The following is a 17,071-nucleotide window of genomic DNA, read 5'->3' as shown; positions in this document are numbered from 1 at the left end:
TACACTATCAAATGTTTCATGTAAGAACCTGACTGCTACCTTATAAAAGTACAGGTTAATGTGAAGATTTTATTTTAAATAAATAAATAAATTTAAAATCAGAATTGAAACTGATTCCAAACATCCATTCCATACCTTCATGTAAATTTCAATCAAGGTTACCATGGTAACGTGCTAGATTTCCATATTAAGTGATATTTATTTTTTCTGGTGGTTCTCTAAAACTGCTTAAAAATTTATGTTTTGTGGCTGTTTAAAGTAAGACATACAAAGGGTTAAAGTGGCTTCAAAATGTTAAAATATAAGCAGCTATGATACACACTGGAAAAAGAATAAATTTTAAATAAAATTTTACTGTGTATTAGGTATGTACATCAAAAAACAATCAACAAAGTAAAAATGTAACATATGATATATACAGAATATTTGTGTCAACTATATATTTGGAAGAATGGTAATATAAAGCAATTGCTATAATCTAATAGGAAAATATCACAGAACAAAGAAGACAAATAATCTAATTTTCAAAAGAACACCTAAAGGAATTTCTTTGAAGAAAACATTTAGAAGACTAATAAGTATGAAGAAAGTACTGAACATCAATAATCATAGGAGAAAAATGTAAAATCCCACTGAGATCTGACCTTACATGAGTTACAATATCAAATTACCTAAAAAACAAACAAACAAACAAACAAAAAAACAAAGGAAGACAAATGTAGTATGACAGAGGTGAATAAAAGGAAACCCTTGTTACTTTTAACAGAAACAGAAACTGGTGTAACCCCTGTGGAAAACAACACAGAGGCAGGCACCTCAAAGGTTTCAAACAGACTTACCATATGATCGAGCAATCAGATACTCGGACAGAAGTCAAAAACCCACCATGGTTTCTGAAAGAAATATTTGCATCCCCATTTTCACTATTATTTACAATCGTTAATACATGAAAGTAGTATAAATGTTCATAGATAAATGGATAGAAAGTGGGGTACACATAACCAATTAAAAGTCATTTGCCTGTGTAAATGAAGGAGATCCTGCTGTTTATGGTGACATGGCAAGAGCTTTTACCCAACTGTGTTCACTTTTACCCACGCAGTGACCTCAGAATCTATATTCTTTTGATTTGTAAGAAGATAGATCTTTGGTTATATTCTTACTTAAAATAAGAATTATATTTTTCTAAGTTCCTGATGTAAGCATAGCAAAGTATCATTAATACTGTCGGGGGTGGGCTTTCTCCTATGGGATGGGTCTCAAGTTGGACCAGTCATTGGTTGGCCATTCCCTCAATTTCTGTTGCATCTTTATCCCTGCACATCTTGTAGGCAGGACACTTTTTGGGTCAAAGGTTTTGTGGTTGGATTGGTGCCACTCTCCCTCCACTGGAAGTCCTGCCTGGCTACACGAGGTGGCCACTTCATGCTCCATATCCCCTGCTACTAGAATTCTAAGCTAGGGTCACAACCATATCCTCCCAGGAGACTCCCTTGTCCCAGGTTCCTGGTTTGTCCTAGATATATGACATGTTCCAGAGATGCCCCACCCCCAATGTCATAAAACACACACTTGTATCTTTGCTTTACTATTACATAATTTTCAAAGTGGAACTATAAAGTGTGTGAAAATTCAAACAAATTTTCAGACTCATATTATTAAACTCCTTTATTGTTGGACTAATTTATACCGAGTATATAGTCCTACCAGGAACACATGAACATTGTTCCCAGTTCATACCTACTAATAGTGAGAGTTGTCCTCTAACTGTATTTGTTAAGTTAGTTAGTTATCAAAAGGATGTTTTCATTTCAGATAGGAATTTATATATGGTTATACATGCTTTATGTAGCAGTTTAAAGTGTTTTCTTGGGTAGGAACTGTTTAAATATGTAGATAAGCATACTGTCTGAAATGAAAATACTCTTTTGATAACTAAATTAACAAAAACAGTCAAAAGACAATCCTTACCATTAGTAGGTATATACTGAAAACAGCATTCATACATTCCTAGTAGGCCTATATACTGAGGACAAATTAGTCCAACAATAAAGGACTGTTTAATAACATGACTCTGAAAAACCGTTTAATTTTTTACACACTTGATTGTATAATTCTACTTTGAAAACAATGTAGTAATAGAACAAAGATACTCACAAACATGTGTGTTTAATGATATTTACTGAGAGGCTTCATCCAGCTGCTGATGGAGACAGATGTGGAAACCCACGGCAAAACATCAGGCAGAGTTCAGGGAGTCTTGTGAAAGTGTCGGGGGGAGGATTGAGGGAGCCACAGGGGTCAAGGATAACACAAGAAGATCTACATAGAAAACTAACCTGGGCCCATGAGGCTTATAGAGACTGAAACACCAACCAAAGACATGCAGGGGCTGGACCTAGGCCCTTTGCACATTTGGAGCAGATGTGCTGTTTGGTCTTCATGTGGGTCCCTAGCACCTGGAGCAGTGACTCAGACTCTGGTGCCTGCCTTTGGATCCTTGTACCCTAGCTGGACTGGCTAACTGGGCCTCAGTGGGAGAGAGTGTACTTAGTCCTGCTGCAGTTGATGTGTCAGGGCTGGTTGGTTCCCATGGTGGGGGGATGGGGAAAATGGGGTAGGAGGGTGGAACTGGGAGGAGAAGAAGGAGAGGCTGCAATTGTGATGTAAAATGAATAAACAAATTAATGAAAAGGAATAACATTTAAGAAAATTCGACTTACAAGTTACCAACTTCAGTACATCTCCTCATTGTATCTAGCTAGTGGAATCACCTAGGGAAAACAGCATAGTCAGTCACTGGACGGAGAAATAGTTTCACTCATGGAGAAAACAGATAGCAGGAGTAGCAGTCTCACTTACATTCTGGCAGTTGAAATGGCAACTTGCCTATGGCACACTCTATTCTTGCCACAGAAGGAAGACACGGTACATACCCAGGGAGGATGTGCGTTAAAGGATGTAATTCTTTGAAGCACACATTTAAGCATAACAATGACACATTGAGCTTTCAACAGAAAAAAAGACATTATTGCTCAAGGCAATTATCCTAGCACACTCCCTAATGATGTTGTGTCTCTTGGTAAGTAAATGCTGTAGTCCCAAGGTCCATATAAATGCATATACATTGGAAACAAAAGACTGTAGGCATGTGATTGCCTTTACAGTAAATAATAATTACAGTAATAAAAAGAGAAGAGAGGAAAATTAAGACTACCTTATATATTTTAATTATATCCACTATAAATAGCAAAGAAAAATTCCCCTTAAAGACACTGTGAGAAGTATCATCTGTTCAGATGGTCCATTAAAGTATCAATCATTTCATTTGATTATACTTTGGAATTTCATGTTCAGAAAATAATGGAAATGTTTCTTTTCTGTATTCTGGGTGCATGTTTATATAGGTAATATTAGAGATATAGTCATTAAATCCTTGGAGGAGAATGTTCTAGAAAATAAAAACAAGTGAGTGTATTATTCCTATTTTCCCAATGCTCTTGCAGTAGGTGTTAGGACAGAGCTGAGCAGGGGTGTGTCTGTGTCAGACGCTGGCTATGTATCTGCTCTACCATTGCTATATTCCCAGACCAGACTATATTCTTTTGAAATCTTGGAACCAAGATCACAGCACTTTTTGCTATTGGCTGATTATTAATATGGATGTGAATGGAAAGTGTGGGGAGCCGCACTCACATTTGCCATTACAAGATGGCGCTGACAGCTGTGTTCTAAGTAGTAAATAATCTGCACATGTGCAGGGGCAGTTTTCCCGCCATGTGCTCTGCCTTTCTCGTGATGACAACTGGGCCAATGGGCTGCAGCCAATCAGGGAGTGACACGTCCTAGGCGGAGGATAATTCTCCTTTTTTTTAAATTTTTTTAAATTTTATTATTATTTTTTTTAATGATAAAAACCAGAACATTTTGTTTTCTTACATTGCTAAGGGAATACAGGGACGGGGTTCTGGCACTCCTTCTCTTCGTCTCTTTCTCTTCATCTTTTCCTCTGCTCTCTTCCTCTGCTCTCTGCCTCTCTCCCTCTCTGCCCCTCTCTCTGCCTCTCTCTCTGCGTCTCTCTCTCTCTTCCTCTCTGCCTCTCTCTGCCACGCTCTTCCTCTCTTGCTCCTGAGTAAGCAATAAAGCTTTGCCGCAGAAGATTCTGGCTTGTTGCGTCTTTCCTGGCCGGTCGCGAACGCGCGTAAGAGGAAAGTTGATACAAAGTTTGCCACAAAAGTGGATGGCATATTATCTTTGAAATTTTAATTTAATTTTGAGTTAGCATACAAAGTACCAGGTACCCTTGTAGGCTTGGATTTTTCAAAACTTATTTTAATCAGGGTTCTTATATGGTTCCCTTCTATCCCACCTACCAGAGGTAGGGTGAAGGAAAGGTTAATAGGAAACAGGAGCTGTGGACCTGTTTAGAAGTAGTTCTTTGGAGAGATCCCAATCTTTGTTGTCAGAATATCAATAGTCCAGTCCAAAACATGAAACACAAACCAGTAGCAGCAGTCCAGTCTAATTGGAAAACACCAAACAGAATCAGTATTGGTTGATGGATTCAGAAGAAATGGTGAGGCTCTGTCAGCATGAGTCCACAGAAGCAGAAAGAATCAGCCAGAATATCAGAAGTTCTTTGGCGAGTTACTCTCTATAAAGTTACAACAAGTGAAGATCAGTGATGTAGTGCAAAGCGAACCGAAGCACTAGCCTTGCCCCACTATCTGTGGTCATATTTATATTCTTTCTAAACATCATGCATCTTCTCACATATCTGCTTCAACAAAACATCCTCTCGCCTTTGTCTATTTCAGCAAACATCACATGACATAACTGAGTCTCCAAAGAAACCAGAAATTTCCACTTTATTCCCTAACAGGATTTTCATATGTAACAAGTTTGGGTTGATCCTCACTCTCTGACCCACTTCTCTTTCAATTTTCTGCCTGTCCCCAACTTCTACCCCCATTTCCCAATATTCCCTCTCCCACTTTTATAACATGTATGCTCTATTATCTTATTCAGAACCTTTATTAAAGTTTCTTATTGTCCTTCTTGTGGGGCCCTTTATATTTCTCTGGACTCTACATACACTTATTCTTACCTAAACACAAATAAAATAAAATTAGAAGCATTTATCCACATGTCTTAGCCTGGGTTTTACTGCTGTGATGACCAAGGCAACTCTTATAAAGGCTAACATTTAATTGGGGCTGGATTACAGGTTCAGAGATTCAGTCCATTATCATCATGGCAGGAAACATGGCAGCATCCAGGCAGGTATGGCACTGGTGAAGGATTTGGGAGTTCTACATCTCCATCTGAAGGGTGTTAGGGAAAGACTGGCTTCCACATGGTTAGGATGAGTGTCTCATTGCCTACTCCTACAGAGACACTCTTCCTCCAACAAAGCCACAGTTATTCCAACAAGGCCACAACTCCTAATAGTGCCACTCCCTGGGCCAAGCATATTCAAACCACCACAGTATATATGTGAAAGGGTATGCAGTATTTATATTTCTGATCATAAGTTACCTTCTATAATAAAATATGTTACCATTCCATTACTTTTTCTGCATTTTTTACCACTTCACTTTGCTTTATGCCTAAATAAAATTCCATTACAAAATATGTATCACATTTCCATTATCCATTAATCTGTTTGTAGACATTTATGCTAATTCTATTTCTGTGCTAATATGAATAATGCAACAACAAACATGTATATACAAGGGTCTGTGAGAATGAAGACCCTTACTCCATAATAACTAACTCAACAAACTACACACAATGAAAGCAAGACAGTTTATTTTTGTTTCAGCAAAACAAGACACTAGCTTAAAAAAAGAAATAAAAGAAAAGGCTGGTCTGCTAGGTGAGGCCTTACTCTTAGACCATGTGGCTGCTGTTCCAAGGGAAGGTACCAGATTTCTCTTTCATGGCATTCATCTCTTTAACAATTACATCTGCCTTCTCAGCATTCACCTTACCTACAACACAGAACAATTTTTCATCAAATGACACATTTTTCATGTTTTTTCTGCTTTCTCTCTCCTTTTTCTCACCATAGACCATGGAAAGGACAGTGAGCAGTAACCATGGCAGTCAGAATGCTACTCTGCTTGGAACTGTCGCCAATTTCATGTGGAACAGTGTTTTTGATGATCCTAATTTTAAGTTCTTGTCTTTCCTTCCATTTTGTCTGGGTACTTTGGAGAGTTCCAGCATTCTTGATTCTTTAGCATAGTCACTACCCCAATTTTACCGTATTCCTATGGCTCAAGATTCCCCTCTGCATTTTGATATATGGGCTCAGTCATGTAGTGGAGCTAAGCTTTTAACCTTAAGATATACTTAAAGCAAATGAACAAACAGGCACTAGAGAAGACAGGAGTTCAGGCTTCTCTAATTCTCTGATAAGCTTTAAATCATATATAAGATATAAAAATGTATCACATTGTCTTAGGATTTCATTGCTGTGAAGAAACATCGTGACCAAAGCAACTCATCAAGTACAACATTGAGTTGGGGCTGATGTACAGGTTCAGAGGTTCAGTGCATTATCATAAGGCAGGAAGCATGGCAGCATCCAGGCAGACATGGGGCTAGCAGAGCCAAGAGTTCTACATCTTGATCTGAAGGCAGCAGCAAGCGGAGACTTTCTTCCACAGGCAGCAGGAGGAGACTGTCTCACACTGGCCAGACTTGAGAATATATATGACACCTCAAAGCCCCACCTCCACAGTGATGCAATTACTCCAAGAAGGCTATACCTCCTAACAGTTCCACTTCCCATGGACCAAGCATATTCTAACACACACACACACATTTTATTTAAAAAGTGAACTGTTGGTCACTGTGTAAAGATGTATTTCTGTCCTTCCTTACCTGCATAAGGCATGTTCTGATTGCTTAAAATAAAAGGCCTATGGCCTATAGCAAAAGGCAGAATCATAAGGTGGGGCTTCCAGACAGAGAGAGGAACTCTGGAAAAGAGAACGGTATGGGGAATTCAGTCAGCTGGACACAGAGTAAGAAGCAGGCCAGGAAGGAAGGAGAGTTAACTAACCAGCCATATGGCAGAACTTACATTACTAATAAATGCGATAACTGAGTTACAAGCTAGTGGGAAACATTGTCTAGCTATAAGGCCAGAAGCTTATAAATAAATATAGTCTCCTTGTCATTATTCAGGAACAGGGATGGACGTAGAAAGGCTCATAGTTTCAATGAACCATGATGCTTCACTTTTTTTTATTATAGAAAACTATTTACATTTTTTAATACGAGATTTGCTGAGGTGAAACTATAGTTTGGAGAATAGTTTGTTCTTTGTTCTGTTTTCCTTTTATTGAAAATAGATTATTTCCTCACATAATAGATCCTGATCATGATTTGATGCCCTCTATTCCTCCCAGTTCCTTCTCCCCTCCCCTCCCATCCAGATCCATCCCTTTTGTCTCTTATCAAAAAAAAAAAAAAACCCAGCCTTCTAAGATATAACAACTAAACATAATAAAATTTAATAATATAAAGTAAAAATCATCACATGAGGCTGGAAAAGGCAAACCAACCAAAGGAAAAGACCCCAAGAACAAGCATTGGATCTTTTAATATTTTGTTGTTCTTCTTCTGTGGTTTTAACATTTTAACAGTGTAACATAGAGAGGTTCTTTTCTGGCTTTGACTTTTAGTCAAGAGTCATGGACTGTTTTTCCTGTGATTTTTTTTTTAACATTTTAACAATGTAACATAGAGAGGTTCTTTCCTGGCCTTGGTTTTAGACATGTGTCAGAGACTTTCACAGGGTCAGAAATCCCATAAAAATATTAACCTGGAATCCATACTATATGCAGATGACCTAGTGTAGACCCATGCAGGCCCTGTGTATGCTGCTTCCATAGAGTTGAAATCCCTGAAAACAGTCCTTGATGCCATTACATCAAAACTTGAAGGTAAAGTCTAAGTTGCAATGGAATCCAGAGAATGTTGGAGATACCAGGATCTTTCATGTATACTTTTAAAAGCATTGAGAGTGCTGAAGAAACAAAAACTAAGAATCTTGGACATAAAAGGATCTGAGAAACTAACAAAAGGCACAGAGAGTCTATTTAGTGAAACCACTCCATCAACTATCTAAAGGCCAGGGAATGATATGGATACAAATACTGGAGGCATTTCTACCACTAAAAGGCCAGAAAAGAACCTCTTTATGTTACATTGTTAAAATGTTAAAAAAAAACAGAGAACAACAACAACAAATATTAAAAACTAAATATTCAAGAGAAAATTGTCAGCTTACATACAAAATGAAACTCATTAGAATAACAGTATCTTGGTAGAAATGCCAAAAATCTAGACCAGTAAGAAATAGTATAATATAAACAGTCTGAGTAAATAACTGCCAAGTAGGATTAGTATATTCAGGAGAATTCTCTTGTTTGTCTTCTTTGAGAATATTTTTTACTAATTATTTAAGAAATTCATAAATTCATTTTGAACACATTTACTAACCTTTCCTCAGTTTCCAGGAGAGTTAAAATTTGAAATCAGTGGTGAAATACATACCTTCCAAGATAAACACAAATTAGAGCAACTAGTGATCACTCATCAAGTATTCTAGAAGATACTTAAAGGAATTCTATACACAGATGAGAAATATAGGCACAAACACAAGTGCTCAGGGAAGAATAAAGTTTAGGAACAAATAGATAACAAGCAAAAACAAGAAAAGAATCAAAGATATTCAACACAGCAAACAAGTTCCTAAAATTAAAAAAATTCAAAAGAGAAATAAAATATTTGAGCCATGAAAACAATGAACAATACTACCAGAATCAGTGACTATGTCTTGGTAATAACCCCCAAAGTTTATTATGTCAGTTTTCCAATTAAAAGATACATACTAGCTGACTGGATTGAAAGGCAAGTTACAGTTGTTTCTGGTCTGCAAGAGACACAGCAAATTGACAAAAGCACAGAAATAAAGTAAAAACATAGTAAGAGACAGAATAAGCATGCATAAGAAGAAAACCAGGACAGCGACAGACAGGTAGATCAATGGAATAGAATTGAAGACCCAGAAATGAACCCACACACCTATAGTCACTTGATCTTTGACAAGGGAGCTAAAACCATCCAGTGGAAAAAGGACAGCATTTTCAACAAATGGTGCTGGCACAATGGGCAGGTATCATGTAGAAGAATGCAAATTGATCCATTCTTATCTCCTTGTACAAAGCTCAAGTCTAAGTGGATCAAAGACCTCCACATAAAACCAGAGACACTGAAATTTATAGAGGAGAAAGTGGGGAAAACCCTCGAAGATATGGGCACAGGGGAAAAATTCCTAAACAGAACAGCAATGGCCTATGCTGTAAGATCAAGAATTGACAAATGGGACCTCATAAAATTGCAAAGCTTCTGTAAGGCAGAAGACACTGTCAATAAGACAAAAAGGCCACCAACAGATTGGGAAAGAATTTTTACCAATCCTAAATCTGATAGGGGACTAATATCCAATATATACAAAGAGCTCAAGAAGCTAGACTCCAGAAATTCAAATAACCCCATTAAAAATGGGGTACAGAGCTAAACAAAGAATTCTCAACTGAGGAATACTGAATGGCTGAGAAGCACCTGAAAAAATGTTCAACATCCTTAATCATCAGGGAAATGCAAATCAAAACAACCTTGTTATTCCACCTCATACCAGTCAGAATGGCTAAGATCAAAAATTCAGGTGACAGCAGATGCTGGCAAGGATGTAAAGAAAGAGGTACACTCCTCCATTGTTGGTGGGATTGCAAGCTTGTACAACCACTCTGGAAGTCAGTCTGGAGGTTCCTCAGAAAACTGGACATGATACTACCGGAAGATTCAGCAATACCTCTCCTGGGCATATACCCAGAAGATGTTCCATCTAGTAATAAGGACACATGCTCCACTATGTTCGTAGCAGCCTTATTTATAATAGCCAGAAGCTGGAAATAACCCAGATGTCCCTGAAAAGAGGAATGGATACAGAAAATGTGGTACATTTACAAAATGGAGTACTACTCAGCTATTAAAAACAATGGATTTATGAAATGCTTGGACAAATGGATGTATCTGGAGGATATCATCCTTAGTGAGGTAACCCAATCACAAAAGAAGTCATTAGATATGCACTCATTGATAAGTGGATATTAGCCCAGAAACATAGAAGACTCAAGATACAATTTGCAAAACACAAGGCAATCAAGAAGAGGGAAGACCAATGAGTGGATACTTCATTCCTCCTTAGAATAGGGGAAAAATACCCATGAAAGGAGTTACAGAGACAAAGTTTGGAGATAAGACGAAAGGATGGACTATCCAGAGACTACCCTACCCGGGGATCCATGCCATAATCAGCCACCAAACCCAGACACTACTGCATATGCCAGCAAGATTTTGCTGAAGGGACCCTGGTATTGCTGTCTCATATGAGGCTATGCCAATGCCTGGCAAATACAGAAGTGGATGCTCACAGTCATTTATAAGATGGAACACAGGGCCCCCAATGGAGAAGCTAGAGAAAGCACCCAAGGAGCTGAAGGGGTCTGCAACCCTATAGGTGGAAAAACAATATGAACTAACCAGTACCCCCAGAGCTCGTGTCTCTAGCTGCATATGTAGCAGAAGATGGCCTAGTTGGCCATCACTGGGAAGAGAGGCCCCTTGGTATTGCAAACTTTATCTGCTCCAGTATAGGGGAATGCCAGGGCCAAGAAGGGGGAGTGGGTGGGTAGGGGAGCAGGGCATGGGAGGGTATAGGGAACTTTCAGGATAGCATTTTAAATGCATAAAAAGAAAATATCTAATAAAAAATATTATATAAAAATGAAGACAACCAGGATTAGCAATATGAATATCTGATGAAGTAGACGTCATACCAAAATTACACAGAAGAAGTAATGTACACTGGACAATTATTCAAAGAATCAGTTGATCAAGATGATGTAATAATAGATAGATAGACAGACAGACAGACAGACATATATGTACCATTTTGATACAAGCAATTTCATAAAGCACTACTGAGCATGAAATGGCAGGTATAACAAGAAAAATCAATATCCTACTCCAGCAATAGATATATTATCCAGGCCACACAGGAAGGAAATTAAAAATTTCTTTTAATAAAATTAAAATGCAAATATAATCTACCTTAATCTTTGAAATACAGGATGGCATTTTTTTAAATTCTTTTTTTGATTTTTGAGACAGGGTTTCTCTGTGTAACCCGGGCTGTCCTGGAACTCACTCTGTACACCAGGCTGGCCTCGAACTCAAAAATCCACCTGCCTCTGCCTCCCAGGTGCCAGGAAGGCATTTTTAATACAAACATTTACCATTAAAATTGCCCACATTTAAAAAAAAAATCAGATAGGGTTAGAGAAATGGCTCAGAGGTTAAGAGCACCGACTGCTCTTCCAGAGGACTTTGGTTCCATTCTCAGCACCCACACTGTCTGTAAACCCAGATCTAGAGGATGGCAGCTCACACTGTTTGTAAACCCAGTTTCCAGAGGATGCAACACCCTTACACAGACATATATGCAAGCAAAAATCCAATGCATATAAAATAAGAATAAATAGATTAGGGCTGGAGAAGTACCTTAAGAGCACTGACTGCTCTTTCCCGAGGTCCTGAGTTCAATTCCCAGAAACTCCATGGGGGCTCATAATCATCTACAATGTGATCTGCTTCCCTCTTCTGGCATTCAGGTGTTCATACAAATAGAGCACTCATAGAGATTAAATTAAAATATCTAAAAATAGTGACCAAAAATAAATAAATAATTTTTAAAAAATCAGACAAAACTTATAGTCTAGTGACTATAGTTCAAATTCTTAGAAACACAGGGAAAATGCCAAACACAAAATTAGTAGACAGAAAGAAATAATAATGATTAAAGGAGAAATTAATGAAATGGAAACTGACTAAAAGAACAATTAGAAGTAATTAATGAAACAGAGTGGGTTACTATAAAAGATAGATGTACTGGCTGGTTTTGTGTGTCAACTTGACACAGGCTGGAGTTATCACAGAAACGAGCTTCAGTTGGGGAAATGCCTCCATGAGGTCCAGCTGTGGGGCATTTTCTCAATTAGTGATCAAGGGGAAGAGGCCCCTTGTGGGTGGGACCATCTCTGGGCTGGTAGTCTTGGGTTCTATAAGAGAGCAGGCTGAGCAAGCCAGGGGAAGGAAGCCAGTAACTAACATCTCTCTATGGCCTGTGTATCAGCTCCTGCTTCCTGACCTGTTTGAGTTCCAGTCCTGACTTCCTTGGTCAGGAACAGCAATGTGGAAATGTAAGCTGAATAAACCCTTTCCTCCCAACTTGCTTCTTGGTCATGATGTTTGTGCAGGAATAGAAACCCTGACTAAGTCAATAGACAAATCCTTTGTAGAACTAATGAAAATGACAGAATACCAAAATTATTAAAATTAATGACAAGGACATTACAACAGTTATCTGTAAAATTCAGTGGCTTTACTAGGTAATACTTTGAAAACATGTACTGTACAGAATTCTTGTAAATTGTGAATACTTGAGTCTCTTCTTTAGGGTGAAAAGTGTTTCTAGTCAATCTGTGTGGGAACATCCTGCTTGTTTTAAATGTCTTATATATTAAAAGTATGGTCAGTATCCTCCCTTTACATATACCTTTGGCAAGGTGGTCCCCTCACCCTGGACTGTGTGGTTCCATCAGCCTTAGGATGGATGGCTTCATTACACAGTTGATGTCATTCACAGAGAGATCCGTGTGTGTGTGTGTGTGTGTGTGTGTGTGTGTGTCCATTCAGATGTGTAGGTGGGGTCAGTGAAGGGTGATCTAGATGGCTGATGAGCCAGCTTCATGGTGTGGGGTAACGGATGATTCCCTGTGCCGTGAGAATTTCACTAGAATGTCACTAAACAGCCCAACTGCCTCATGTGAAATTGGCTGTGGACAATCTGTGTTTGATGAGAAATGTGTTTGAAGAAATTTATTCTGATTAATAAGTTAAATAAGTTCTTCTAATAAGGCTAAACTATACATAGATTTTCTCAGATTCATTTCTATGTTAATGTTCAATTCCACAGTCTGAGTCCTCATGAACATTTGTAATTTTGTAGAGTCACATGTTTTGGTTATCTCTCACAATCACCTCTTGTCTCTCAGTATTTTGAATGAATATCATAATGCTGATTGGAACAAAGTTAAACTATGAAAGTGTCGAACAACTTGTGGCTTAATTTAATGGACCTTTACTTAGAAATGTATTGGAGCCTTTTAGGACCAATTGTTGGAATGAAAATCTTGTGTGTAGATATGTGTGCTTCTCTGTCCAGGTTGTTATTCCTGCATTTCATGAAAAGTGGGGCACGGGTGAGGGTTTTACTTTCTTTGGAGAATGTTTGAAAACATCTACCAGATTTTTATATTCATTAGTTACAATAAACATATTTTAGAGTATTTTTTTAAAAAACCATGTATTCTAGTAAGTAAAAACATCTAGAAGAAACTAACCAATTTCTAGATTTCAATACTTAGCATAATACACAAACAACTCAGATTTACAACAATGAAACTGAAGCATCAGTAAAAAGTTGCACAGTTAAGGGAATGCATAGACAGAGTGATTCAATGCTGAACTTTACCAGAAATTTGCATTTGCTCTTCAAATTATTTCATAAAATAAAAAGGAAAAAGATCATTAAATGTTTTAGATAATGTCATTGTTACTCTGATTCAAAAATCAGTAAAGAGCATCATCTAATTTCTCTGTTGAATGTAGACACAAAAATTCTCAATAAAATATGTGAAAACTGAATAAAACATCACATTGTACAACTACCTGGGAAGGGACTGAAGAGAAGGCTCAGTTAAGAGCATTTACTACTCTTGCAGAGAACCTGATTTTGATTCACAACACCCAGGTAGGTGGCTCACACTTCCTGTAATGCCAGTTCCAGAGTATCTGATGTTTTTTTTTACTCTATTATGCATAGTCAGTCATATGCAAATAGTTATATGTACACATATACACACATATAGTTCTATAATCTTTTAAAAAATACATAGGTATTATAATCTGTCTAGTTCCCACCACACAGAAGTAAGAGCCCATCATGTCCAAACCACTCAACCTGCACTTCCCAATCTGCCCAGCTTCCTGCATGAGAAAGAAAAGAAAGCTAGGCCCTAACTAGTGCATCCAGAATTCCCTTGTTGTCCGAGTCCCTGGGGATTACCAATAAGGGATCTTGCACCCCGAATATCTTGCCCCTGATTCCATACTTTCTCCAGCTCCTGGTACTGACTGGCAAGTCCTACCCAGACAATCATCCCCAGGCCCACATTCTCATTTAATCAATAAACTCCGAATGCATAAATATTGTCACAAAAACAAAGAAAAAATCCATATAAAAATCTAAGACATGTCTCCTCCAAAAATCACTAATCTCATAATAATGGAACCCAATGAGAATGGCTTTGAAGATCTTCCAAAGAAGAAATTCAAAACACTGTCTAAACTGGTTTCAGAAAACTCAAAGATAAAAAAAGAGAGAGATGAATGAAATAAGGAAGCTAATACATGAGATGAAAATATAATAAGACAGAATTATTGAAGAAAAACTAAACTGAAAGGATGCAAAAAGTGAAAAACCCAAATAAAACCCTCTATGCAAGACCTTACCAATACAAGGGATCACAAGGAAATCAAGGCTGAAAGACAATGCAGAGAAACTTTACCACTTTAAAATTCAGTGATAAGATTATATAGTATATATATATCCAATTTCTAGATACAATACTAGAAATTATATATGTGTGTGTGTGTGTCTGTACCTCCCACGAACAGAAGAAAGGAAAACACTTGCGTACCATGAAAAGACCTAACTTTCAGAGTATAGGCATGGGAAAGGAGAAAAATTATCACATCAAAGGCACAGATTCTATTTTCAGAAAAATCACATTATAAAACTGTTCACACAGTTGCCCATCCTCGTACCTCCAGAACTCCAAATAGATATGAGAAGAAAAGAAACTCTCCATAGCATATTATAATTAAAATATTAAAGGCAGAATAAAGAAAGAATATTGAAAACTGCAAGAAAAAGTCAAATCACTTATAAAGGCAAAATAACATCTGGTTGATTATCTGACAGAAATTTCAAACTCAAAGGGACATGGAAAGATATGTTTCATGTTCTCCAAAAACTCTCAACCAAGAATATCCAGCAAAACTATTAAAATTAATAGAGAAATAAAATTTTCCACAAGGACAAATGAAAACAATCAAATAGATATGAAAAAACAACAGAATCAAGAAACAAAGAGTTCTTTGAAAAAAGAAAAAGAAATTCAATACAAATCAATAAAATTAGAACCAAAAAGCAAGACTTTACAATAGACACTGAAAAAATTCATAGAATCATAAGCACATACTTTAAAATTTTGTATTCCACTAAACTGGAAGATATAAAAGAAATAGTTGAATTTCTAGGTGCATATACCCTAACAAACGTATCTACAAATGGTTGGGATGAATGAAAGGGTTAGTTCTGCTAATTCAAAGCTGAAGGTTGTACATAACACAGGGCAACAACAAGATAGCCAGGAGGAGTCCGAATGAGGATCCAATATTGATGGTGTCACAGAAGCTAAAGATATTGAACGAGACCAATGACTCATTGCTGTGAACATTTGCAAATGGAGATGTGTGGACAGAGATACATTGTGGGACACACTGTGACATACTACAGCTTCCAGGATGAGATATTTCCTATGCTTGGTTATTGCTGGTGGTGGTGGTTGTGTGTGTGTGTACATGTGTTTTATTTTGGGGGAGAGGTTGCAAGGATGAAGAGTGGATATGAGGGTATGAGGGTATGAGGGTATGGGGAGATGATAGAGACTGGGGTGTTTGATGTGAAAGAATCAATAAGAGAGACAGAAAGAGGGAGAGGGAGGGGAAGAGGAGGAAAGAAGCGTCTCCACTCACTCCACACCTATTCAAAATAGTGCTTGAAGTCAATCTTAGCTACAGCAATAAGTGACAAGAGATAAAGAGGATACAAATAGGAAAGAAAAATGTCAAAGAAATCCTGTTTGCAGATGATTCTATAAGCAAAAGACCAGGAAACTTCTACAGCTGATAAACACTTTCGTCAAAGTCCTAAGATACAAAATCAACACACAGAAAATAGTAGCCTTCCTATATAAAAATGACAAATATACCAAAACAGGAATCAGAAAATTAATCCCTTTTACAATACCCTTAAAATATATTAAAATAAAATAAAATACCTTGAAATAACTCTAAGTAAGTGAAATAGTTATATACTAAAACATTTAAGAAACTGAAGAAGACATCAGAAGATCGATGACCTCTCATGCTCATGGATCTGTAAACTTAATTTTGTAAAATGGATATCCTACTAAAAGCAATCTACAGATTTGGTGCGATTCCCATCAAAAGTCTAAAACAATTCTTCACAGAAATGGAACAGTAACCTCAATTCATATGGAAATATAAAGGACCCAGGATAATTGAAACAATAAAACCTCCACTGGGACCATCAGCATCCTCCGTGATTTCAACTATGCTATAGAGCTATAGTAAAACCCAAAATGTACTGACATACAGACACACTGCTAAATCAAATAGAATTGAGGACTCAAGCATAAACATTTGCTCTGATAAACTCCTGAATTTTGAGAAAGAGGACAATAGTACATGTTGGAGAAAATACAGCATCTTCAACAAATAGTACTGGTCAAACTGGATAAGCTACATGAAGAATGAAACTAGATCCTTATCTCACACCCTTCTAAACTCACATTCAAATAAATCAAGGATCTCGTCATAAGATCTGATGCCCTGAATCTGAAAGGGGAGAAAATAGGCAACTAATTGACACAGGAATATACTTTCTGAACAGGACCAATGTAGTACATACCTTGCCAAATGAGATCGCACAAAACCAAAAGCACTTGTATGGCAAATGACAGTATCATTCAAAAGAAGTGACAGAAATGTAAATGAGCTA

At 37.3% G+C, this 17,071-nt stretch overlaps 1 long non-coding RNA gene across 1 annotated transcript; it reads right to left on the bottom strand.

The window, feature by feature from the left end:
• Positions 1–4,241: 4,241 nt before the first annotated feature.
• On the bottom strand, positions 4,242–17,003 carry Gm39526 (predicted gene, 39526). The gene is made up of 4 exons (NR_168266.1): positions 11,644–17,003; positions 6,892–6,989; positions 5,891–5,993; positions 4,242–4,654 (listed from the first exon to the last, which is right to left on the bottom strand). It is a non-coding gene; the product is annotated as a predicted gene, 39526 (long non-coding RNA).
• Positions 17,004–17,071: the final 68 nt, after the last annotated feature.

The sequence above is a fragment of the Mus musculus genome, chromosome X (assembly GCF_000001635.26).
Source record: "Mus musculus strain C57BL/6J chromosome X, GRCm38.p6 C57BL/6J".
Taxonomy (NCBI): domain Eukaryota; kingdom Metazoa; phylum Chordata; class Mammalia; order Rodentia; family Muridae; genus Mus; species Mus musculus.
The sequence above is the reverse complement of the archived record's forward strand: the minus strand, read 5'-3'. Positions and strand labels throughout refer to the sequence as shown.